This window comes from Castor canadensis, chromosome 15 (genome assembly GCF_047511655.1).
Source record: "Castor canadensis chromosome 15, mCasCan1.hap1v2, whole genome shotgun sequence".
Lineage (NCBI taxonomy): Eukaryota > Metazoa > Chordata > Mammalia > Rodentia > Castoridae > Castor > Castor canadensis.
In genome coordinates this window covers 29610699-29636918 of record NC_133400.1, presented here as the reverse complement: position 1 = coordinate 29636918, position 26220 = coordinate 29610699, and the positions used below count along the sequence as shown (strand labels likewise).

Below are 26220 nucleotides of genomic sequence, written 5' to 3'. Positions count from 1 at the left end.
TGATTAAAAATATTTCACAAATTAGGAATAAAAGGAATGTAGCTCAACATAATAAATGTCATATGTGAGAACTCATGACTAATATTAAACCCAATATTGAAAAACATTGAGGATGTGTACTCTGAGTGCTTCTATTTAATCCAGTATTGAAAGCCCTTGCCAGAGCAAATTGGCAAGAAAAAGAAATAAAAGGCACCAAAACACAGATGTGAAACAGCCTCTATTTACAGATGACATCATCTTATATATTGAAAAATCCTACAGAATACCCCTATTATCTGAAATAATAAATGAATACGGTGAAATTGATGGATGCAAAATCAACACACAAAAATCAGTAGTATTTCTGTACACTGGCAATAGATTATTCAAAAATAAAGAAATTAAGAAAACAATCCAGTTATTATAGCTACATAGCAATAAATTTAGCTGAGCAGTATATTTCTTATACAATAAAACCATAAAACAATCTGGGAAAATCTGAAGAAGAAAATACATGGAAAGAGATACCATGTTAATGGTTTGGAAGAATTATATTGTAAAATGCCCATACTACCCAAGATTATTTACTGGTTCAGTGCAATCCCTATCAAAATTCCAATATCACTCTTCATAAAAATAGGAAAAAATGACCTTAAAATTAATGTGAAACTGCACCAAAAAAGAATCTAGACAACCATGAGCAAAAATAACTAGCTGGGCACAGGGCTCAAACCTGTAATCACAGCTACTTGGGAGGTGGAGATCGGGAAGATTACAGTTTAAAACAAGGCCAGGCAAAAAATTCACAAGACCCAGCTTACCCAATGGCTAGGAAAGGTGGTACATATATGGGAAAGCACAAATAGGAGGATCTCAGTCCAGGCAAGATCCTATCTCAAAAAAAAAAAAAAACAAATAACAAATAACAAAGGGCTGGGGGCACAGCTCAAGGGGTAGAGCACCTGCTTAGTAAGTACAAGGCCCTGCGCTCAATCCCTCATATCACCCAAAACAAAACAAAATAAAAGAAAGAACAAGCTAGTAGTATCAAACTCCACTAATAAAACATAGTAATGAAAACAGTATAGTTTTGGGAAAAAAATAGACACATTGGCCACTGGTACATAATAGCCCAGAAAGGAACCTAGGTACATATGGTCAAATTCTTGGCAAATTTTTGACAAACATACCAAGGATATGCAATGGAAAAAGAACAGTTTCTTCAATAAATGGTGCTGGAAAAACTGGATTTCCACATGCAGAAGTATAAAACTGGACCTTTATCTCATACCATATGCCAAAAAAATTAAGAACATGGATTAAAGACTTAAATGTAAGATCAGGAAATAAACTACTAGAAGAAAATAAAGAGGAAAACTACATTGATCTGAACAATTATTCTTTGTATTTGACTCCAAAAGTATGGATAATACAAGTGGAAAATAGGCAAATGGGATGACATCAAACCAAAAAGCTTCCTCAACAGCAAGGAAAACAATTAGCAATGTACTGCAAGCCATGCAGGTAAAAAGGGGTGAATATTCAAACTATATGAAGAACTCAATGAACTCTATAGCCCCCAGATCACCAATTAAAAATGGGCAAAGAACCTAAGTAGACAGTTCTCAGAAGAAGACATGCAAATGGAAAGCAAATTCATGAAAAAATACTCAACATCACTAATCATTAGGAACTTGCAAAAAAAATTGCAATGTATCATCTCTTCCAGTTCCGATAAGGTTTATTTCTTAAAAAAAAAAGAAAGAAAAATTTAAAAAACAAGTGTTGGCAAGGATGAGAAAAAGGGATCCCTTTTATGCTATTGGTATGAATAAAACATGATGAAGATGATTCAAACAAAATTACAAACAGAATTGCCATGTGATCCATCCAGCAGTCCCACTCATGTTTACCCAACGAATCTGAAATCAGTTGAACAGATGTTCATTGAAGTTCTACTCACAAAAGCTAAGCTGTGGAATCTCTCTGTGTCCATCAACAAAAGAACACACAAAGAAAGTGTGGTATGTTGTGGTTTGAAGGTAAATGAATTAATTAGAGGACTTAACTTCTTGTTAAGTGAAGTTAGCCAGGATCATAAAGACACAGGTCACATGTTTTCTCTGTATGTGGGAGATAGACACAATACAAATACAAGCAATATGAAAAACAGGTTACCATAGGGGAGATTGCATACAAGAGAGGGAGAGTAAAAGAAAGAAGTTAAGAAGGTGAATATGGCTGATGTATTTTCTATACAAGAATGAATATAGAATTTTTAAGCCTGTTGAAATCACCATAAGAAAGAGACTAAGGTAGAAAGGAGAAAAATAGAAAGGATGAATCAATTCAAGTTATGATACACATATACATAGAAATGTCACAATGAAACTCCCTGTAAACAAACAAAAAAATCTTAAAACAAACAAAAATATCTTTTTTCAAAAATGAAGAACAGGAAGGTAAAACAGGTCCAATTTGGGGGTTGATACCAATAGGAGGGGGAAAGCTATAAGGAAAAGATGAAGGAGGGTGAATATATTGAAAATATTATATACTCATGTGTGAAAATGGAAAACTGAGACATGTTGGAACTATTCCAGGAATGGGGGAGCAAAGAACAATGGAGGGGATCAATTCAACTATATTATATTGTAAGAACTTTTGTAAATGTCACAATGTACCCCCAGTACAGCAATAATATCATAATTTTAAAAATAAATAAAAATTAAAAAGAAAGTGTGCTATGTACATACAATGGAATAGTATTTATACTTTTAAAAAAGAAGTTAGATACAGTGGTTCACACCTGCAATCCCAACTACTTGGGGAACAGAGATTGGGAGGATTGTGGTTCCAGACCATCCTGGGCAAAAAAGTTAGTGAGACCTCATCTCAGCAATTTGGGTATTATGGTGCACATCTATAATCCTAGCTATGCAGGAGGCATAGGCAGGAGGATCACAATATGAGGCTGGCCCCAGGCAAAAAGCATAAGACCTTATCTAAAAAATAGCTAATGCAAAACAGGGCACAGGGTGTGGCTAAGTGACAGAGTACCTGCCTAGCAAACACAAGGTTCAGTTCAAACCCCAATACCACACAAAAAGAAAAAGGAAAGGAAAGGAAACAATCCTGTCATTTGTGACATCACACATGGAAATGAAGAACATTATGCAAAGTGAAATAAGTCAGGTATAGAAATAAAAAACCACACAATACAATGTATGCATGGAATCTAAAACAATAGAACTCAGAAAAGCATAGGGGAAAATAGTGGTTATAGAAGCCTGTGGTGAGGAGAAAGGGGGTGATAGTAAAAGGGCACAAAAAGCATAGAAAGAATGGCTTTTTCTTTGAGTTCTACTGCACAGTGCAGGGAACATAGTTAATACAGAATGTTGCACATTTAAAAATTGCAGAGAGAAGAAACTTTAAGTATTCTCAAAGCAAAAATATGTAAAGTAAGGTTTGGGACACAATTCAGTGATAGAGCACTTGCTGAACGTGTGTGAGATCCTAGGTTCATTGTCTAGCACCATTAAAAAAAAACAAGAGAACATATTTAAGGAGGGGGGCTATGATAATTAATTTGACTTAATTATTCTGCAATGTATTTTAAACCATAAAATCACTCAGTACCCCATAAATTTATACAAATATAAATTACCAATTTATAATTTTAAAAAGTTATACAAATGTGTTGTCTCTCTCTACCCACTGAATATCTTCTTCCTCACCCTTCTCTTTGTTCTACCTATGACTGCTCTCAGGTAACTAAAAGTACAGAAAGTGAAACAGTGGAAGGGGACTACTACAGCTAGTTTATACCACTCTTATAACACCCTGAATTTGAAAACCCTTCCAGCACATCAGGGAGAGAAGTCTGGTCCAGAGAATCATTTCTCTAGGTGCATGAGGGCTGGTAGAAAAAAACAGGTCCTGTGAGGTTCCCTAAATGGCAATCAGAAGGGGCCATCTCCCCTATGGCAAGCTCATGAGTTACCTCAAACCCCATGTACAGCCTTGGGTCAGTGTTTGAACACAAGCCTGGCCCTCATACTCAGAGGGAGCATTGCACACCAACATGGACGTGATCCAGCCACAGATACTGAAAATCTCTACACATACCCCCACATTTCCTTCTGGAACGAGACTCTCAGAGATGTTCTAAATAGATGAAGAAAATTACTGCCCTCACCTGATGAGCAATATGGCTTCCCTGGCCAGTTGAGAAGGCTTTATTGACAGTGAACATCCTGAGCTCTGTGCCAATCACTGCCAAGGCAATGAAATGGGAAAGGCAGAAAGATGCGGACAGAATTCCGATCCCAGTCTCTTTTTTGCCACTGAATTTGTCTGTAATTTGTGGCAATCCCTTAGTCTTTCTTTGTTTTTCAATCAATTCCAGTGATTCCTTACACTCTTAGACAACAGGGGCTAGTCTTCCTAAGGACTGACATGGCCATCTGCAGTCAAGTTTGTTTGCAGACGGTAGATAGCCTGTCATCTGTTTTAAAAAAATGGTTGGGCATTTGTGAGTCCCCAAAAATTCACAGGCAGAATCAAACAAGAAAATCAACCAACCCATGAGGAAGGAGGTTCTTTGTTGGGCATCGATGGGTGTGGGTCTTTCATTAATTTTTTTAAAAAATCAATGAAACAGATGGATTTGCATTTGGAAACTCAGTAAGTACAAAGAGGATACCTGTAATGTGTGTATTTACCAGGATGGGGCACAATGCTTGCCCCAACCAACACGGGGACATTGAGGAACACCAGACTGGGCAGGGTAGTGTAGAAACTGAGGGCTCACAGGGGACACACGCCATACCCTAAAGAATTCAGTGATGAAGAAACCAAAATAAACCACACAACTGCAATATCCTCTGAAATCCTTCTGCAATGAGAGCTGCAGAACTCTCAGCATGTGCCAAACTCGGTCTAAACCTCTGTACGCAGAGACCTGGCCCAATTCCAGCATGGCCCCAGCAACTTAAGGCCATGTCCTAGGAGGACCCCAGCCCCCTAAAATGCCTACCTGAGAAATCTCAATGCTTGCAGGTGAAATTACTATTTTCTACAGCCAAAATTTGGTCCCTATTGGCCCCTGAACACTCTCTTAGAACAATTACTTTACAAAGCTTGCAATTATCAATCCTTTCTCCACCCTTTGATATATAAATCTCCCACTCAAAATTGTTGGAGATGAATGAATTTTTGTAAGTTTCTGAAACCTTTTTGAATACAAACATTTGGAGAAATAACTCTCGAGCTCTCTGCCAGACCCTAGGGAAGGATAAAGACCTAATTTCAGTGAGGACCTTACTTCAACTTACAGCTCTGCTTCCTGTCACGAAGACAAGTCTGTTTCTCTTGTAGATGAGCGTGGACTAAGGAATTCTGGGTGTAGCCACTTGAACCCACTCTCTCACACCACAGTCCCTTCCCTGAGCTTCCACCAGCCTTGAGTGGTCCCCAGTTTTTCATGTTGGATTTGAATTTAGGTTCCATTCGATCTTTTCCCTATTACAACAACATTACTTTGTAAAACCTGGCCTCCTGTTTCAACTAAGGTCTAACCAGTCTGTTTGTGATTGACAGAGGAAAAACCCTTCTTCCCTTTTGGACTTTTTTTGGCAGTACTAGGGTTTGAACTCAGGACCTCCCACTTACTAGACAGTCGTTGTACTACTTGAGTCTCAGTTCTAGCCCCTTCTTCCCTTTTAAAGGTAAGCTTTAACTCAAGAAGGAACAACTTGTTCTGAAGATCGCCGTTGAAACCCATGAGAATGCCTGTGGAGAGCTAACAGACATGTGATTCCAAGTCCAAGGTGAAATCTGCTGTGCTTCAGGCCTGACTCTCTAGAACTCCCAGCCCCTTCCCTTTTCTAGGCATCTTTTGTTTTATCAAGTCACAATTCCTATCTCTACAGGCCTTTGCAGCTTGAACATTTCAGGATTCTCTAATGTGATCACAAAGACAGTTTGGGGAGAGGGGTGCTCAGGGCTGTGCCACCCAAGGGAAAGTTGGGCCATTCTGGAGAATGTTTCCATGGAAATGCCCACTTGTGACAATGGGAACAGCTGTCTGGACTCAGAGTAGGACTTGGAAAGAAAAGAACTCATGGGACATTGGGGGAGGGTGTCCATCTGTAAGAGAGGTCAGTACATTTTCACCATTGGAAGAAGCCAGACAAAATCTTCCTTGTTGATTTCCACTATGTAGGGGACAGCATCAAAAATTTTTTGAGCCAGAATCTCTTGTGGTATCTTTGGCAGCAGCACTCCACCAATTGTCATAGGCACTAATGGACATCTCTAGGGAAAAGAGCAGCATAAGGTCTGTGATACTCCCTTCCCAGGAAACACCTATGTTTCTCTGTTTGCCTTTGTGAGTAAAAGGCCAGCACTATAGACTCCTTTGGCTGTGCATGATGGTCATAGAAACTCAGGGTCTCAGTCTCTTCTGTAACACACAGGGCAAAACTTTGGGTAGCTAATGGTGATAAGATAGAGGTAGCAGTAGAGGGAAGACAAGTAGTTGTTACTCAAATTAAAATATTTATTATATATAAATAATTTTATATATATATATTTCAACTTGATGTATCTCTCTTCACACACAATAATAGTCTCTCATTGCTCTTCATAGTAGTTATGTCTGTAAATTCAGTGAATGCTGAATTTATGAATACTGAGCAAGAAGTCCAAAGTTAGGTTTCTGTGAACCTCTGTTCACAACGTTGTAACCATCTTTGTTTTATGGATGGGTCCCTATTTAAAGACACTTCATGTAATAAACTTTTCTCACAAAGAATTAGTGACCTCTAGAATTGACTTATAATAAAGCACCAACTGGGATGGACTTAACATTTTCCCAGCCTAGGGTAATATGACTGTACATTTCTTTGGCTTCTGTCTCAAACCGTTATTCCCATTATATTTTTTAAAACTCAACAACTCATTACTCCACAAATACAGATGCTTTTCCAAGTTTTCCAAAACTTTATCACACACTATGGTGCCACATGACCACTCTTCAGGAGAGGCAAATCTCCTCTGTGTCTTTGGATACACTGTGTTGTTGAGTCATCAACACTGATGCCCCAGCCAGGAGAATTATAACTCAAATCTGAAGGAGACTCATCTATCACATGAATTTTCTTTCCTTTTCTTTCTTTTTTTGAGGGGTGCTGGGGTTTGAACTCAGGGCTTTGTGCTTGCCAGGCAGGCTCTTGACCGCTTAAGCCACGACCCAGCCCATGAATTTTCTCTACAGGGTACATCACAACCTCCCGTCATTGAGTACTCTGGACAGGTCTTCACCAATGTGCTTGAGAGCCTCATTAAATAGAAGAATTGCTTCAAACAGCAAATAATGCCAAAATGTGGCACTCGATGGACCACAAAGAGAACACTTGTGATTTCAGCAATGAAGCAAAAAGCGTATTTCCTCTCTAACCTAAGATGGGAACCTGGTATCAAACAACTCAACCTGTCTCTGCCCTGTACATATGGTGCACATAACCACAAAAGTGTCACAGTATTAATTTTGGGTTATAATTACACTTTGGTATGTAAGTGAATTTGCACATGCAGAATCCGTGGTTAATGAGAATGGGCTATGTGCATCTATCTACATCTATACTTGAATTCTTTTTGGTACACAGCTAACTTTGAAAGGTGTTGAGCTCATTACCTAAGGTGCAAAAAACTGAGCCTTTTCCTTTATTTGAGAGGAAGAATAGATGAAGACAAAGGCCAAATCCTCCTGCAATAGGATGACAATGGAGAACAGGACCCAATGTGATAGAAAGGCTGTGAAGAGCTGAGGGCTGCCCTGGGACTTAGCCAGAGAGCAGCCCACCTGAAGGAAGATGATGCATGATGGCCACATGGAGCAGGGTCTTGCCATCTGTAGTGGACTTTGAAGATGAATGCTGTTGACAGTAGAAAAGGAATGGGCAGAGGGACAGAGGTGTCATTGTGCAAGGCTAATCCACACAACTGTAAAGAGCTCTGGGCACGGAAAAGTGCTCACAGCAAGGGACAAGAGAGAATCAGGTGGTGGACACTTATTTTGTACAGTGTCTGTCACAATGTGTATTTCTGAAACACACTTGGCACTCAAGTGTGTTCCAAAGATCTAACTCACTAAAGATGCTATATTTTGGATCTTAAATGTCCCCCCAAAGGCCCATGTGTTGTTGGCCTGGTCTCTAGCCTGGGCAGGTAGTGGTAGGTAGAGGAAAACTTAAGATATGGGGCTCTGTGGCAAGTTTTCAGGTCACTGGGGGTGTTCACTTGAAGCAGAGTGGTCTCCAGTCTCCAGTTCCTCTTTTCTCTCTCTCTCTCTCTCTCTCTCTCTCTCTCTCTCTCTCTCTCTCTCTCTCTCTCTCTCCATAATGTAAGCACTTTTGCTCCTCTGAAAGCTCCCACCATGGGAAAGCAAAAGTTAAAGTGGAGGGAAAAGATTGTAAAATTTGGGATATAGATGGTGAGGGACCAGAGCAGGTAGCACAGGTGAGAAAAACAATGACATCAGCCACCATGTGAACACAGTGATGTCGATGTCTTCTCAGGGACGTTGGAAGAGTATTGTGAAGCCTTGGGTATTGCTTGTTTGGGTCAGAGAAGTCAGAAGATCCTTCTCTCTTTTTCTCACACACCATGCCATGTCCAATAGCAAGTCCTGTCAGCTATTCCTTCAAAAAGATTGAAACTACAAACACTGCTCACCACCCCACTGCCCAGGACCTTGTATAATCCCCCAGGATACCTTTTCTGGATTAATACAGCCCAGTGGCCTCCAAGTTGGAGCCTCTGCACTTCCCTGCTCCTTCCCTACAGTCTATACATCCACATTGTAGCCAAAGAGACATTTGTCACTGCTCTGTCCAGAGCCTTCTGCTCTCCTTGTGCTGAATCTCAATTGCAGTGCCAATGCCCCTCCTCCTCCCTCCATGACCTCCTCAACCTCAGCCCACTTGTCCCTCACTGCTTCCACTACAAACACACTGGCCTCCTGTATCAAGGCCTTTGCAGTTGCCCTACCCTCTGCCTGGAACACTCTTCCTTCAGTTTTTCTGACAGTGACTCATTTGCCCCCAGCTCATCCAGCTATCTGGGACACTGCTGCTTACATCAAATCACTGGCCAGCTCTCCATTCCCCTCTTACATTCATTCTTTTTACTTTAATTCTGACCATATGAAACATACCACATATTTTATTCATTGTTTTATTCACTCCCTTCCTATACACACACTGGAATGGGAGGTTCCAGAGGTCAAGGACTCTTGACTACTTCACTGCCATATTCCAGCTGCTACATACAGTAAGCTCATCATACAACTTCTGTGGATAGCCAAAAGACTCTCATTACAGCTTCACAAGTCCTTTAAGGAAGTTCTGGGATCCCCAGGGAAGGAGAAGAAAGGACAGGGCTGTAAGATGCTGCACAAATCATGGAAACTGTTGGGAGGTGAAAGGGGGAAAGGAGGAGGTGGAGGACACAGTGGGAGTTTTCTCAGTACTGGGAGGGGTGTAGTGTTCTCAGGACTGAGACTCTAGTCTCCCTCCTTACATAGAAAACCAGCCCCGTGGTCACCAGGGAGATCTCTCAACCCCCTAGTCATACAACTGTCTTCTGAGAGTAGAAGATTCTATTGCAGCCTCCTCACAGGGTCATTTTAGGGGCAGGAACTGTAACTGAGAGAGGCATAGCTAAGCCCAAGAGAAAGAAAGATGCTGATTGAGAGCACTGGACTGGGAGTCACGGAGTTAGGTTTCAATCATGTCTCTGATCCTCCTGGCTGTGTTACACTAGAAAGTTACTTCCACTCTCTGGTCCTCAGCATTATATACATATTGAATGATTATGATTCCACACAGGAGAATTATTTCTATGCAGCTTAAGGGTTTTAAGACTCACAACCTATAACTGAGAAAGCAAAGGTACTTACTTTTCTGGGGTCCTAAATAAGTTGATCCTGAAAAGTGTCTGAAGACAAAAAAGGCAGAGAAATTAAGTAAGGAGACTTCCTCAGATAAAAGGTGATCCTTTGAGCCATGCCTCTGAAGTATCAGGTTCTCCATCCTGTTCCCTCCTTGGTTGTGTTCAATGGAAGAGGACACTCCATGGGCTCTGCTTGTCATGAGCACAGGGTGGAGTGGGGTGAGGATGGGGCATATCAGCAAGGTACAGGCCCTGGGACCCAAAATCAGAGTTGCTGGAGCTCTGGAGAGCTGTTTGTGCCTGCCTATCTGTCTCTTCAATTTTACTCTTCCTGAATGTAAAGAAGGTGGCAGGAATACAGCAACCTTGAGGCGAGATGGGACTGGAAGTGGGATGGACCAGCAGAAGAGGACACCCACCCCTCACTATCTCCCTCTTCCTCACTCCCACTTTATGAGTTCAGGCATCCATATGGGACCTGGGGTCTCCATGTCCCTGAACATAGAGATTAGCTCAAGGACATAGCTCAAGGCTACATACCAGTGTCAGTCCAAGAGAGTACCACAAAGCTATTGCTAAGGTTTTTAGGGACAGATGATTTCTAAGCAGATAGTGTATGGTGCTATCATCTTTAACCTCCTCAGGGAATAAATATGGTTCAAGAGTAGCAAACAAAAATAGTGCCTGAGGGATAGACAGAGGGAGATTGTCCATAGTATCTTAACAGCACCTGGATTCAGCCACATTCTAAGCCACCTACTCCTAAACTTCTCAGTTTCCTGAAGATTCTGTTACAACACATTCCTTTCTCTGTTCAAAGCCCTTGAAATGAGTTTTCGCATCTTGCATCAGAAAAATCTAACTCCTACAAGCTCTGTGAAAATCCTTCCTTCCAACCCACACTTTTCTTTGAAGTGAGTTCTGCAAGAATTCAGTAATTGCAACACAACATTTTAGTTAATGGGTCTGACCTCTATGTTGGAAGAGACCACTATGGGACATTTTATTACAGATTGTAGTTCCACCTGACAGGGGTAGGGTGCATCTATGTGTGTGCGTGTGTGTGTGTGTGTGTGCGCACACGTGCGTACGTTCATACAAAGGGTATTGAATAATCATGGAAACATTTCCAGAAGCATTCAGAAAATCTCAGAAGAATGTCCTGGGATCTTTCTAAGATTCTCTGAATTTTCTCAATCACCAACTATTCCTGTATAAGCAGTCCTCCTATGCCACATAGAGAATCACCCTTTCCTGGAATTAGAAAACAGCTGTGTCATAATTCCTTGAAGATCTTGCTCATGTTATTTGACTCTGATTAACCAAGACCAAAGCCACAAGGCCATATTGACTCATCCTGTGGACATATAGGCAGAAAACTGCAAGAGGCCTGCTTTGGGGTCAGAAGTATCTTTCAGTGTCCAAGGTCCAAACAGAGAGAGACCAGGTACTCAGGTGACTTCTGAGTTCACACTCACACCTTCCCCATAAGGCAGTAGTTCCCAGGGGCCTGCATCCTCTTTTCTCTGGGTGTTTGTCCTGCTGAGCTTCACTGTGGTGCAGACTACTGTGACCATCCATCAATCCTCAACTTCCCTGAGAAGCAGCACCTGCTGGTTGTAATAAATGTGTCCCCTCTTCGTACTTCCACCACATATAACCTACTGAGTATATGGCTGTTTTTCTCCTTGGACAGTCCCTTGTGACCAGAAACAATGTTCAGTTTATGTTTTTATTGTCTGTGCTGACATATGCCTCCATACACTTATCCTGGATGGATGGATGGATGGATGGATGGATGGATGGACGGATGGAGGGAAGGAAGGATGTATAGATGGAATTAGTCAACACATGTTCTCTGGGTGAGTTGAATGGATGCATAGATAAGAGGATAAAAATTAACAGATAGGTGATGGAGAGATTATTGATTTTGACCAACTTGGTGTTATAGTATAGATGTGCGTTGACTATATGACTCATGTTGGATGGTTGGATTGAAAATAGATGAATGTAAAGTTATAGAGAGGCTGATATAGATTGGTGGAGTAATATCTACGACTTAGACAGATTGATGACAGATGAATGAATGCATATAGACAGCAATCCTTTAATCCTAATTGGAAAAGAATATCAGAAAATCTAGATAGTTGAACCACTACTATTCTATAACTTAGATAGTTTATACATCAACCAAGATAAATTTTATAACACCTGTCTGAAAAAAATTGTGTTTAATGTCCCCCATCCTAAAATTCAAGACAATAGTTGTTTCTGGAATATGGAATGGTTTTGTTCCTTAAAATATATATGAAGCAAAAATGACAAAATATTAAGTTTTGAAACAGCTGGGGATTATTATATGGGTTTTTCCCCTTGGATTTTTTTTTTCTATTTTGGGCATTTTTATTTCTTTGCAGGTCTGGGGTTAGACCCAAGGCCTCACACATGCTAAGTTAGTGCTCTACCATTGACATACCTCCTCCATCCCTATCATGAAAACTTCTTTCACCGTGTTGTAATTGAACTGTTTTTTTAACAATTGAGATATTTCACAATAAAAAAGAAAAAAATGAAATTCCCAGTTGGGGTCAGGAGACTGACATAGTCACTGAGAGGTGGAAAGCTATTCAAGGTATTTGTCCAGGGCAAGAGGACAGTTGAAGTGGATCAAGCCTGGGTCAAGGACATGAGGTGGAGGCCACTAGAATGAGCACACCCACCAAATTCAGTGTGGTCTCCAAGATGCCTCCTCTGTCTTCTGGCACAGGCAGTGAACCATGACCACCAATGTGACGGTTTTACACCCAGCAATTTGCTGCAGAGACCACAGGTAGCAGCAGAGGTCAAGAGCAATGTCCTTCCCTCCATCATTGTAGTCAGAAGGGTTCTATCCCAAACACAATTTCTAAAGACATCAGAGGGTAGCCAGATATATTCTAGACCAGTAGGCATGGGCTCTGGGCCCCACACAGTGTTGCTTCTGTTAACCAGCTTGGATTTTGACATGAGCTAGTTACATGATATCTATGCCTCTGTTATCTTACAATATTTAACATAGTTCAAGTGGACTGTCTCAAGACAGGTCATGTGGAGTAGTAGAGGGTGAAGAGCAAGGAATGCTGAATCTCCCTGACTTAAATCCCACCTTCTCTACTTGTTTGTCATTCGGCCTCCTTTCACCACTTGTCTCCCTTTAGATGCAAGTGATGATTTTACCTACCTTAGAAGGATACATGTGACTTAAGAGGCTACCATGTCTCCCATACACCAAACTTTGTGCAGAATTGCCGGAAGCCCAAAGGATATAATTCACATGGAAAACACTTCAGACCATGCAGAATATTAATTAAATGTGAGTCCTGACAGAGTCCTTCCTACTCAACCATTCTCACTTTGGTGATCCTTTGAGCACCTCAGCTAAATCCCACAGAAAGAAAGACACACAAGGACTCCAGGAGAGCAAAGGAAAGGGTACCAGAGTTGTCCAGAATGAGACCTACATCAGCCACAGGCCTGATGTCCTTCCTGACCATACCAGAGTAAGGGCCTCACCAATCTCAGAAATGGCCCTTTGGAAAAGGTTCTTGGCCAGGGGAGATAACACCTGGCAAGGGAGAGGAGTAGAGAAGAGTTGATGCTCATAGGAGGCATGAGTGACTCCCTTGACCGTTAAGGGTCTCTCTACCTGTTCCTCTGCCATGGACATTTACCTGGAGACTCTGGTGCTCTGTGAACATGACAGCTCCTCACTTGTCCCAGCCTGCATGCCATGCTCCTCCTGGGCCTAGGTTCTCAAAAGAACTTCAGGAGGGTGGGGCAAGAGCCCAGAACCAGGACAAAACAGGAAGTATATAGTAAGTTCCCATCATGGTGACAATCAAAACTATTAGACAGTAAGCTTGGCAATTCCTAGCCACAAATTCTATTTCAGCATTTCCATTACTCAAAATTAATTCTAGGAAAAATGAAACAAAAGAATTGCTGGCATTGTACCTCAGGGACAGACTGGTTGCCTGGCATGCCTGAGGCCCTGGGTTTGATCCACAACATCATCAAAAAAAAAAAAAAGAAATGATCATAGAAGTACAAAAAGATATCTGAGAATCTTCATGCTGTTTCTAATAGGAAAATTCAAAATAATCCAATGTTCAAATATTAAGAGATTGGATCAATAAAAAATTCTCATTCCTACCACAGAATACCATGCAATTTTAAAGATAATATTACATAAGAGTGTTTAATGTTTACAGAAATATTTATGGCGCACTATATTGTTAAGAAAATGAATTTTTGGTACAACAACAAAATAACATATATCACAGAAAGGATACATGAGCAGGTAATTGGTAATTGATGATAGATGATGATAGATGGATGGATAGATAGATAGATGATAGACGATAGATAGGTAGATAGATAGATGATAGATAAAACTGTGAAGAAAGACTGAAAAAAATACACGTCAAAACTTCACACTGACTGTCCCTGGGTAGTGGGATTCTAGATGACTTTCTTCTTCTTTAGGCTTATCTTTATTTTTCCCTTTTCTCTACTTAAAAAATACAAACATTTTCCTCTGAGAAATCAACTAAGAAACCAGTACATGTTTGAAAAATACAGTAATAGTGCTGATTCTATTCTGAGGTAGCTGAAGGGTTTCTTTTGGTCACAACACCTTCTATGGCTTCCCTCAGTCTCCCCACTGTACCATCTCTACACCAGAAAGACACCACACACCTCCAGTTGTGTCTGTGATTCACATCCCCTGACCCTTACCTTTCCATTCCAGCTTTCATCCCTCCTTCTCACCAACTTCCCCAGCCCATCTGGTTCTTCAGGCAAAGAGACTACTGCCCTCCCTCTTGGCCATGGAAAAGGCATCAGTCCACCTCAGAGGAAGCTCATCCTTCTATCAGTGCTCAAGTCCCCTCAACATGTAGATATACCTTGATGACAAACATGACACCTATCCACCTCTTGTCCTTGCCTCTTCCAGTTTTAGTCTATACCCAGCACTCAACCCCAGGTAAAGTGAGTCCTAATGTCAAAATATTTAGCAAAGGGAAAAGAACTAAACTAAGTAAAGAGAAGGAAGGTCAATATCACAGGCTAAGATGGAGATTCTTATGACCCCAGAACACAAAATTCTGAGTTTCCTGAGGAACAAAAAGAGTTTGGGCTTTGGCTCTGCATCATCTGATGCTGTACAGTGAGAGGAGTCAGCCTTGAATCCAGGTCCTGTAAGCAGTGGTCCCATGGCTAGATTGGCTGACTTCTGAGAGGTCCCATCAGCAGCCACATCAAGGTCTGGTGTTCAGAATATTTACAAGAACAGAGACACTTTCACTTCCCACTGGCTCTCCAAAGATGGTCACAGAGACTGGGTTTCCTCCAGAGTTGGAAATATTGTCCTGGACCCAATATAATGCAGCCATCTTGTCCAAGTGACCCCAGATCCCCTGGCTATGTTCATTCCCTGTGCTGCAAGAGAATTGGGGCGGGGGCAGAGCTGTCATGGCAAGACTCTCAGGACCACAGGCAGGCCAGGGGTTCTTGGTAATCCTTCTAGAATAAGTCTGGGCTCTGCATCACTGCAACAGGGATCTTCCTTTGCCTCTCATTTCTATAGCATTGATATATGTAGGGATCTACTTTCATTCATCCAGCAACTGTGTACTGATGATCCACTATATACCCAATACTAGTCTAAGAAAAGCTAGAGTACATCTGGAACAAAATGGGCAAAATCTCTGCTGCACTCAACTCACACTGCTGACTACAAACAGACATGTACAATTAGTGGAGAACTACAGTGAGCTAAAGAAAGAACAGGGGTAGGCGGGGCGGGGGGTGTTGTGAACATGGAAGGCCTTTGAGGCAGTGGCATTGGGCAGAGGACTGAATAACATGTGAACATGGGACTTGTACATATCTCAAAAAGGAAATCCAGGTGAGGAGCATCAGCAGGTTCAAAGGCCCCAGGGCCATGGAACAACACTGTGAATGCCCCTAGTGTGAGATACAGGAAGAGCTTTGTAATGGGCCTTGGGAATGATGTCTATGCCATTGTACATGCCATAGATGTACATGCAGAGGCACATGTGCTCTAGTCTATGTCTCAGAGAGCAATCTGGCTACTGTGAGAGGAACAGCTATAGCACTGAAATAGCAACTTTATGAAAGTAAGTAGTTTTAACAATAATCCAAGCCAGAGACTCAGGGCTTTGATTAGGTGAATGGGAAAAGTAGATGTGAAGAACTTGGTTCCTGAGCATATTTTAAAGGTGGAGACATGAGGACTTGCTGCCTGACTGGATATGGGCTGTGAGAAAAAGAGGAGCAAGGAACAAACAGGAAGATGGAACTGCCAGCGCTACCCATGGGGGATTTGAGGGTCTGTGTTGGGAAAGACGTTATAGATGTCAGGGGTTCAGTTTGTGCCTGTGATGTGGGATATTTCCTGCAGACATCAGTGGAGGCAGGAGGTATAGCTTAAGATGGCTCCAGCCAGGGGGAGTTGGGGACAGGAAGGGAAGAGGCTATCAAATACAGATGGGTGAACATGCTGTGGTGGTTACTCAGAGAATTAGAAGAAGGGAACATGCAGAGGCCTGATTATGGGGAGGGGAAGGGACAAGGCAGGGCTGAGAAGGAGCAGAAAAGGGAGGAGATAGCCAGGGACAGGAGAAGGAAGCTGGAGGGCCTGCTGCTGTGAAGCCGTATGAGATTGGGTTAGGGCTGGTGGAGGTCACTGACAGCCCTTAGGAGAACAGCCTGGTGACAAGGTCTGGTATAAACTTGCCTGTGCAGGTCTTCACATGACACTGGCCTTTCTTCCTTTCCCATGAGAAGATGTGCAACATTTGACTACTGTGCTTCATGGTGGCTGCCAGCATAGCAGAACACAGTGTGTTGGGCAGTGTTTCAAAGAAAAAATAAGAGAGCTGGGCCTTGCAGAATGAACAGGAGCGTCACAGGTAGAGTAGACTTTCCAGGGAACAGCATATACAAAAAGTCAGAAGCAAGTAGACAAGTGTGGCTGTGTAATGAGGAGGTAAATGGAGTCCAGAGATGTTGGGATTAGATTCATTATGAAGGGTCTTAGTAATGGCTCCCATTAAGAATTATGTCACTAGAGTTGAACCCTAGAATCTTTGATTTTGCAGCTGATATGGTTTGAATATGATTTATACTATAGCCTTGGTCCTATATACAGGTCTTTTATAGAACCTGTAAAAGGTGAGGTCTAGTGGAAGGTGATTAGGTCATTGGGGTCCAGTCTTTGGAAGGGATCTCTAAAGTGCTCACAGGACCCTGTTGAATTCCCAAGAGAAATACATTATTAAAAAAGAGCAATACTGACCCATATATATGCCACTCCCAGGCTTCCTGTCTTGCCATGTGATATATTCTGTATGCTGCTGATTTCAACTCTGTGTCTTCACCATATTGTGATGCAGGTAAAAGGCCCTCACCAGAGACCATCCAATGAGGCCACTCAATCTTGGGCTTTTATCCTCCTGAACTGATAGCTAAATTAACATGTCTACTCCCTATAGTTCCCAGAATCCATGTGCCAAGCTGTCCAAATCCGGCCTTGGGTGTTTTGTTCCATCAACAGACAACTGGCCATTGGAGGAACAAATGTGAAAATAAGACAGTCTAACACCTTACCTGAAGCATCCCCAGATACCCAGATACTGAATGGTCACCACAACCATGTTTTCATGGGCAGCAAGAGCCAATCCATCATAAGTTGATGTCCCATCCATCACCAAAGAACCTCTACAGATCCACACTATCACCTGCAGGAGTGTTAGAGGGAGATGAGTTGGAAATGACTTCAGAGGTGGTTGGGTTTGATTACCTTGTCTCAGCGTTGACTCAAAAAAGCCATCACCCAAAGTCTACTAGTACCCAGCAAAGTGGAAAAAGGCAGTCTCTCCTCCCCAGGTCTCCTAGCTGGGATGTCATCCCACTCAATGTTCCCTAGAAACTCCTTCCTTTCCCCTCAGCCCAAGTTCCTTCATCATGGGACTGGCAAGAGCCAAGGATGTTATGTTCTCCCCAACCTAGCCACCATTCTCCTCCCTGAACTTTTCATCCAACTCAATTTGTTTCATCATAATTAACTCCTCAGTGGATAATTAAACTTCCCTGTATATGAGTGACTATCTCCAAACCTACACATGTCCCTCAATACTGAGGCACTGAAACTATCCAAGGTCCCACTACTAATAAGAGGCAGAGGCATGGTGTGATCCAGGCCATCTGGCCAGAGTCAATGTGCCAAGCACCACAGATCCTGCAACCACAGCCACAATAGAGAGCGACTGTGAAAGCTGGAGGATATTCCTGCAACTGTTGATAGCTCATCATTGCAATTGCTTTGTGTGCTCACAGGACTGGGGTGAAGCTTGACAGTCTGTATTGATACTCACAGGTGGGTTTTCCCATTTCAGGAAGCAGAGAAGCTAAGTCTCATTTAGACAACAGCAGATCCAGAATTTAAACCCAGACCCTATAAATCTAGAACCTGTGTCCATAGCAGGAGGGTCTCCTGCTCAGGACCCCCAAATCTCCTATTTCTCCTCTCTTACGATCCCTGTCCCCTCCAGGAAGGGACTGACTCAGGGTCATCTCTGAATGAAGTCTGAGCCCAAGGGCTGATGGGCAATGGCATGTGTCTATGCAGCCCAGATGGCAATGTCCTAGAAGAACGACTGTGGGATGATGGCTCACGTTCCATCTTTCCTTGGCCCCAGGTTTGTGTATGGGGCACTGAGTACCAAACAGGAAGATGAACAAATGAGTGAGTGAATGAGTGAACTTCGACCCCACTTCCTTATTCCTTACAAAGCATGTATAGGATCAACTTCTAGTCCCATGTTCATAGTCTCCACCCTACTTCTGAACTCTATGCAAGGGTCTTCCAAGGATATTGGGTGTGTGCTGACACCACTATATCCTCCACCTGGGGTCAACTCCTTTTCTGCAAACCCTTCCCTCAACACCACCCTCTGGCCTGCAACTGGCAGCCTGCCTCATCTCTGGCCCTTTATTTATGAGGAAGATGCTGAGTCACTTGGCTATCAGTTTATGCCAAAGCCAATTAGGGAGGGAAAGGAGCTACAAAAATTCCAGATACATAGTCAAAGGCAAGGAAAATGCTTCTGAGATTGTCCCAGCCTGCTTCCCACACATCTCTGCATGAGAGAATGTGCTTGGAAAAGGTCACCCACTTGTTCAAGTTCATAGTCCATGTCAAAGATGTGGCTTTTAAAATCAGAAGACCTAAAATCTTGTCCTGTCAACTCTAATGTGTAATCCCCCTTCCTTCATTACAGCATCAAGTTCTCTATCTGCAAAAGAAAGGGATGTTCTATTTTATCTAAGCTTTTGACTAGATCTAACTGTATTGAAATTAGGTCTTAGCTACTCTGGGAATCAGATTCTTAATCTTTTAACTAAGAATAATCATTCTGACCTTCTATTAGTGTAAGAGATCTTGAAAATTAACAATGTGTGTTCCTGATGTATATCAGTCTCCTCCAGACTCCTGCTGTCACTGGGGGAAACTGAGGTAAGGAAAACTTGTACTTCCTGTGATAAAAGAAAACTCTGGGTCACTGAAACACTCCTGGCCCTTGGTTTCTCTGTCCCCAGCTTTCTTCATCTCCTTCAGTTTGTATCTGGATATCCTGGATGCTGTAACAAGCAAGTCTTGACCAGTGGTCCACAAGCTTACCTGCAGCCTGCTATTTTTTGCCAAGTTGGCAGGAGGGTAAATATTTAGGTAGAGGCAGTCTTCAGAAAATGTGAGAAGTATGGTCTCCTTTTTGTTGGTAAAGATCTGTAAGAGCACTTGTCCCATAACTGTATCATGCAAGCACCTGGGAAGGAAGAATGAACACCTGAAATTCAACTAAATGGAAGCTGGGAGTGTCACCTGGGACTAGACCTAGCACTGGGAACCTTGAGCCTATATATGGAGCTTCCATCACCAGAATTGAGACATGGGAAAGGGTAGGAGGGTCGATAGGGGTCCTACTGAAAACCCTGAGTCTTTCTAGAGCCTCCCACACCATACCCAGTGAAAAGGACCTGTCACCTCTCCACTTTCCCGAAACTTTGGGCTGCCCTGGGCCAAAGAGAAGATGCTGCCATGGGCTGATCTGGAAGATGACATTTCTTGCACTAGTTAGACAGGATATTCTACACTATATTGAAGTTTGACCACTCTTCTCTACCATGTAAACATGTCTAGTCCTTGGTAGACTTCCATCAACTAGGAGAACTCCCTCCAATGACAGCTAGCTTGCAATAGGTCAGGGATGACAATGGTAACAGAATTACTAGTTCTTCCTCAGCCACTGATGTGCTGTATGACCTTGGGTGAATTCTTTTTCTGCTCTGGGCCCCAATCTGCCACATGCATTGAGGTGAATGTTTTCTCTAAGGGCCTTGCAGCCCTAGCCTACTAAGATTCTATCATCTGTATATCCCAACAATCACTGTTGACCTGATAATAAGTCTGGGAAGTCCAACATAAATTAGAACTTGTAACATGTCTTGAGTTCTTCCAATGTGCTGGCTTGTACTTTAAGTTCTCCTTATGCACTAACTCTTAAGGCCTCAGATCAGTTCCAGGTGTGAGTTATGTTATCCCCACTTTACAGATGAAGAAATGATTCATGGAGAGTTGAGAACCTGCCCAAGATCACATAGCCAAGAAGATCTATGCTATGCTGTGCTTACTTGTCTAAGTACATTTTAAGCAACATCCCCAGACCTTTGAATGTTTTTACTTTTAATTGGAAGATAATAAATAATAGACTCAGAAGTCTGACATCACTGCCTCCAGCAAGTAGAACAGGAAACTGAGGATTTCAAGTGCCAGGATTACATAGCTGTCAAGTGGCTGAACTGCAGAGGCAAATTCCTGATTTCCATCTTGGAGAACTTTTCCCTAGCTCACCAAAAGCAAGGGGCAGAATATTCATAATAATATAAATTTAAATATCAATAGGGACAAAGAGTTCAACTTCACTAGTATTTAAATAAAGGCACAAAAAAGACTCAAATTATATTCGTATTATGATTCTCATATTTTTATTTTATCTATTCAATTAAACTTAAACTCAAGCATTGGCCCTTCTGCCAAATGGGGATTTTCATGTATCAATGGAAGCATAGTTCTAATGTTTCTGGAGGGAATTTTAACAAAAAGTGCACTTGTTTTCATTCCAATTGTTTTCAATCAAAAATGTCATTTCTTGGTACATATCCTAAAATATTAAAGAATCTGTGTTACAATTTAGCTGCAACATGTTCATCATAGTGTTGTTTATATTGTCAAGAACATCAGAAACAGCTTAATGACCCAGATCACAGACTAGTCTTACATTTCAATACTGAATTTAGTGCAATAGTAAATGTCAGGCTGTGATAATTAATGGCATAGTATGATGTTGGTGTTACATGGAAGCAATGCCAAGAATTTCCCTGTATGGCTATCCTTATCTCAACTAGCAAAAATGCTTTGTCCTTCTTATTATTGATTATAGTCTCTCTTTAACAAAATTAGAGATAAGGGCAGAACAGGTTCCGCCTGGAAGCGAGGGGGTGAGGGGGAAAGAGGGGGCGGGAGGGAAAGGTAAGGGGTTGGGGTAAGGGGGGAGTAATGACCCAAACATTGTATGCACATATGAATAAACACAAAAAAGAAAAAAATGATGTTGGTCTTATACTTATTAATGAGCGAATCAGCCATACGAACTGTATTTGTGATCACTTTGAAAGGAGAAAGAATGCAACAGAGAAAAAAGAGGAAAACATAACCTCAAAAGTTCACAGCAATTCTGTCTGGGTGGTGGAAATATACATGATTTTAGTTTTCTTGCCCTTTCTTCTCTGCATTTCCTAACTTTTCTGCAATATGTATGTATTACATTTGCAGTCAGAAAACAAAAATAGTGAATATTATTTTTAGAAGAGAAAGGAAAGGGGGCAGTAAGAAGAGGGGCCTAGAAATCTTCAGAGTATGTGAGTGAATACTGTCTAAGCTGACACTTCTAGGTGCCTGAGGTGCTCTGGGGGTGGTGATGAAGCCCCCTAGAAACTTTGGGTGTTTTCACCCAGCTGGACAGGATGATTGATGTACATCAATCACTTCTTAGTTTGTGACTAGGTACCTAGGCCCAACAAGTAGTGAGAACTTGGAAAATCAAACCCCATCATACTCCTCACCCAGCATATCCTCACCCACCCCACTCCCCAGAAATTTCAGTCTGTTCAAGACAGAATAGAGAGCACCATTACTTCTTGTCTCCCTTACCTAGTCAACTGCATATTTACAAAAGACAGTATATTCTAACACATTACATAACTGATTGATTAATTTGCTTATTTTTTATTATCTCTTTCTCTGCTAGAATACAAGCTCCCTGAAGGTAGAGATCATTGTTTGATTCACTAATGATTCTCATAACTAGAACAAGCCTGCCACACAATAAACATGTGCTGAAAAAAGGATCCTAAAAAGCTGTGATAGTTCCGGAATATTTTCAGGTTCTCAACATTCTTGAGGATCCTAGGGTACAGTATGAGCAAATCAGATTGCCTTGACTCATTCCTGTGTCACTCTGAGACAAACGTTTCCACTAAAAGAAACCAAAGAGAACTGCACAGACTTACATAGGAGGATAAGAGGTGGTGTTCTTCACGTAACTCCATGGTTCTGCAGGCTGTGGTGGAGAAAACCTCAGGGATCCAAGAGGGGGCTTGGCAAAAGGGACTCCCAGGAAAACAGCCACAGGCTGTGCAAATTCTTGTAAGCTGGCATACTTCCCCAGGACTTTGCCATGCACCATGTCCACCACAGGTGGCGAGGACAAGTGCCCTGCTAGACATGGAGAGGAAATGAGGTCACATCAGAGAAGAAAGGTTAGACCTGGCTTCCAGGTGGATTTTTCTACTTCCTAAGCATGTGGCCTTGAAAAAGTCACCTCAACACTCTAAACCTCAGTTTCTTCTTCTGTAAAATAAGGATGGAGAAAACTGCCCTTCCTAACTTAGAGAGCTAATGGAAGGATTATACTGGAATTGGAGGAAAAAAAGCATCCATCCAAAAATCTCTGCCCAAAGGAGAGCTGCTGGTACACCAACAGATACTTGTTTTCCCTATGAAAAGCCTTGGGACCATTTATCCATGAAGATCCTGGTGCTGGATGAGAGAATGAATAAGAGTTGGCCCCTATTCTCATCAGGAGGGATGACCGTGCAGGGAGAAGGAACCCCAAACCTATTTGACTTATTGCTGGGAAGAAAGAGGTTATGTCCTTGGAAAGGGACCAGGAAGGTGCTATAGATATTAGAGGAGCAATTGAGGAGCTGGGACTTGAAGCAGAGGGAGGATTGAATAATGGAAAGAAAATAAGATGGTGATAAAGCAGAAAAAAGAGAATGTTCAGAGGTTCAGAGACAGCAAAGCATAGATCCTGACTTGGAAGAGTGAGCAGCCTGTGAATCCCACCAGGTAGAGTCCACTGGGAGTGGAAGATTGTCCTGGATGAGCAGGTACATGTCAGGGAGGCCTCAAATGCCAGGCTAAGAATTGGCTTTTATTTAGTGGACATATAAGCAGCAGAAATGTTAAGTTCCTAGAATATCTCCTGATGGTTCTAAGTAGAGTCATTCAGAGGGGATAGAAACTGAGTATCAGGTTCCTTTCTGCCACATTGGCTACATTCTCAATGGATAAACAATTGTTCCTCATCTTCCTGCAGTTTCCTCTCCTGCCCTGGTTCTATCTGCTGTGAGACTAGAGAAACCAACTTCTTCCTGAGGCAGGTGGGTTTTCAGATACTTAATCAGGGGCACAGCTGATATCTTCTGTTTTTAGTCTTGATAATTTTAGTTTGTCAGAGTATCCTTCATTAGAAATTGTATCTCATTCCCTGCCCTTCCAATTTCTTCTACTTGGAGACAGACAATATATAAACATTACCCTCAAAGTGTGTGGCCATAAAAGAAAAGAATAATCCTGATTTGGTCTGAGAGAGGAATTGTCTGTGGTTTTGGAAATTGTTTTTGGCAAAAACCAGTTTGCCAAACAGAATTCATGTCTCAGGGTATCAATAGGCAGTTTCATATTGTGGATATTTAGATTGGTTTTTTTATGCTATTTTTGCTAATTATTACAAATAACACCAACATGAACTTTCAGAAGACAAATATAGGTGGTTTCCAAATTATGATGTTCTCACTTATGAGTTTTCTACCTTAAGATGCAGCCCAGTAAGGTACTACTGTTATCGCTATGTGACCACGCACAGAAAAACAATACCCTGCAAGAAGTGTGGAGCTGCTATTCATACCTCTACTTTAGCTCCTAAGTTGATGATTTTAGCATTCTGCTAAACCTCTCTCCATGATATATGACCATAACTGGATTAAAAGTCAAGGGAAAAATAAACTGAGCTCTCTGAATTCCTGATGTGTAAGGCACAAGTTCAGCCAGTTGCTCTCCTGTGCCTGACTCCTGCAGCAGGATCTCAGGGAGCTTGTTTCCACACACACCATGGCTCAGTGAGGCCAGAGTTGACTGGGCTTGGCTGATTCAAGTCCAAAAGTCCAAGTCCAATTCGAGAGAGTGAACACTGCTGCAGAGCCAGACCTGTCATCCCTTTCCCTGTATGTACATCTGCGCACATCTGCCCAGGATCAGAATTTCCAAATATGCCCCCAATATTTGTATTTCATAAGTACACACCTCACACTGTGCATGCAGTAAGAGAGGCCAAGACCAGGGCATAGAACCACATCATAGATGGAAAACAACTTCAGGGGTCAGTGAGTCCTCTGTGCTCCCTTTTTCCCAGCCCAAAAGTCAACACTGACCCACACAGCCCAATTGCTTAAAATGGAATATAGCAATAGTCCTTTAGGACTACCAAGCCATGGCATGTTTACTCTTTTATTTGAATAGTCTATACCCAAATCTCAGATAACAGACAGCCACAAACTTATTCAAAAACTTCTTATTGTAAGACTTTTTCTGTTGTAGGATTCTAAGTTCTGTGCACTAGGAGCATCCCAAAGGCAGGCACCAGGAAGCAGATGCCTTCAGGCTCAGTGAAGTTTTGGTCTGGGGTCCTCTGAGCAAGGCTGAACATTTTAAAGGAACTCACAGACCCAGAACTGTTCAGCTGGGAGATTAGGACACATCTCTTATCTTCCTTGGTCTGATGTTTCTTAGAGTTCTAGGTTCTCAAGTTTGGAAGTTATAAGAACACTTCATACAATCCCCTTTTGTTGTAGTTTGGATATAGTGTCCCTCAAAATGATTCATGTGTTGAAGTCTTGGTCCCCATCTCAGTGGCACTATTTAAAGAAGAATGGATCATGACGATGCTGACCTAATTAATGGGTTAATCTATTGATCCATTATAGCTAAATGGTCTATTTTGAGATGGGATATATTTGAAGGAAAGGGTCACTTGGGCATGCCTATGAAGGATATATTTTGCCTTTGAACACTTCCCCACTCACCCTGCCTCCTGACTGCCATAAATTGAAGAACTCTATTCCTTCACACACTCTCCAAAATGATATTCTGCCTCACTACTGGCTCAAAACAATGGAGTTAGCCTACCATGGACTGAAATCTTTAAAATTTGATCCAAAATAAATCTCCCTCTTTAAGTTGTTCCCTCCTGCCTCAGATATTTTGTCACAGCAATGAGAAACTGACTAACACACCTAAATTTGCTGTGCAATATTCCTTTAAAGTAGCCCAGCCTGCTGCTGAACAGGTCCAAGGCCAGGAAAATCATTAGCTTTCAGAGAAAGGATTTTTGGATAGAATGTTCTTACACTACATGACCTCCATCTCTGCACAGTCTGGCTTTGTCATTCATCTATCAGTTCCTCCTTCAAACATTTATCAAATGCCTGACCCTTGCCTAGGTATTGTGGATACAAAGATGAATTTAAGACATGGTCTCTCTTCTCTAGGAGCTTTCTATGTTCTAGAAAAGACAGATGTAGAAGAGGGCTACAATGCATGTGAAGGCTTCAAATTAGGGGGGAATAATGGGTGCCAGGTGCATCTGAGAAAGAGCTATTTACACACTGCTGGGGAGAAAGGGAGGACCTCAAAGTTGCTTTCATAGGATCATTAAATGTCCAACAAGGAAATATATGTAATTACATTCTGATACAGCTGTCCAAGGAAATACTGTTTTAATTCAAAGCACATTTCTATTTACTGACATG

General features: G+C 41.9%; 1 pseudogene; it reads right to left on the bottom strand.

The window, feature by feature from the left end:
- Nucleotides 1-6147: 6147 nt before the first annotated feature.
- On the bottom strand, nucleotides 6148-24767 carry LOC109694654 (carboxylesterase 1D-like; annotated as a pseudogene).
- Between the last annotated feature and the right edge of the window lie 1453 nt (nucleotides 24768-26220).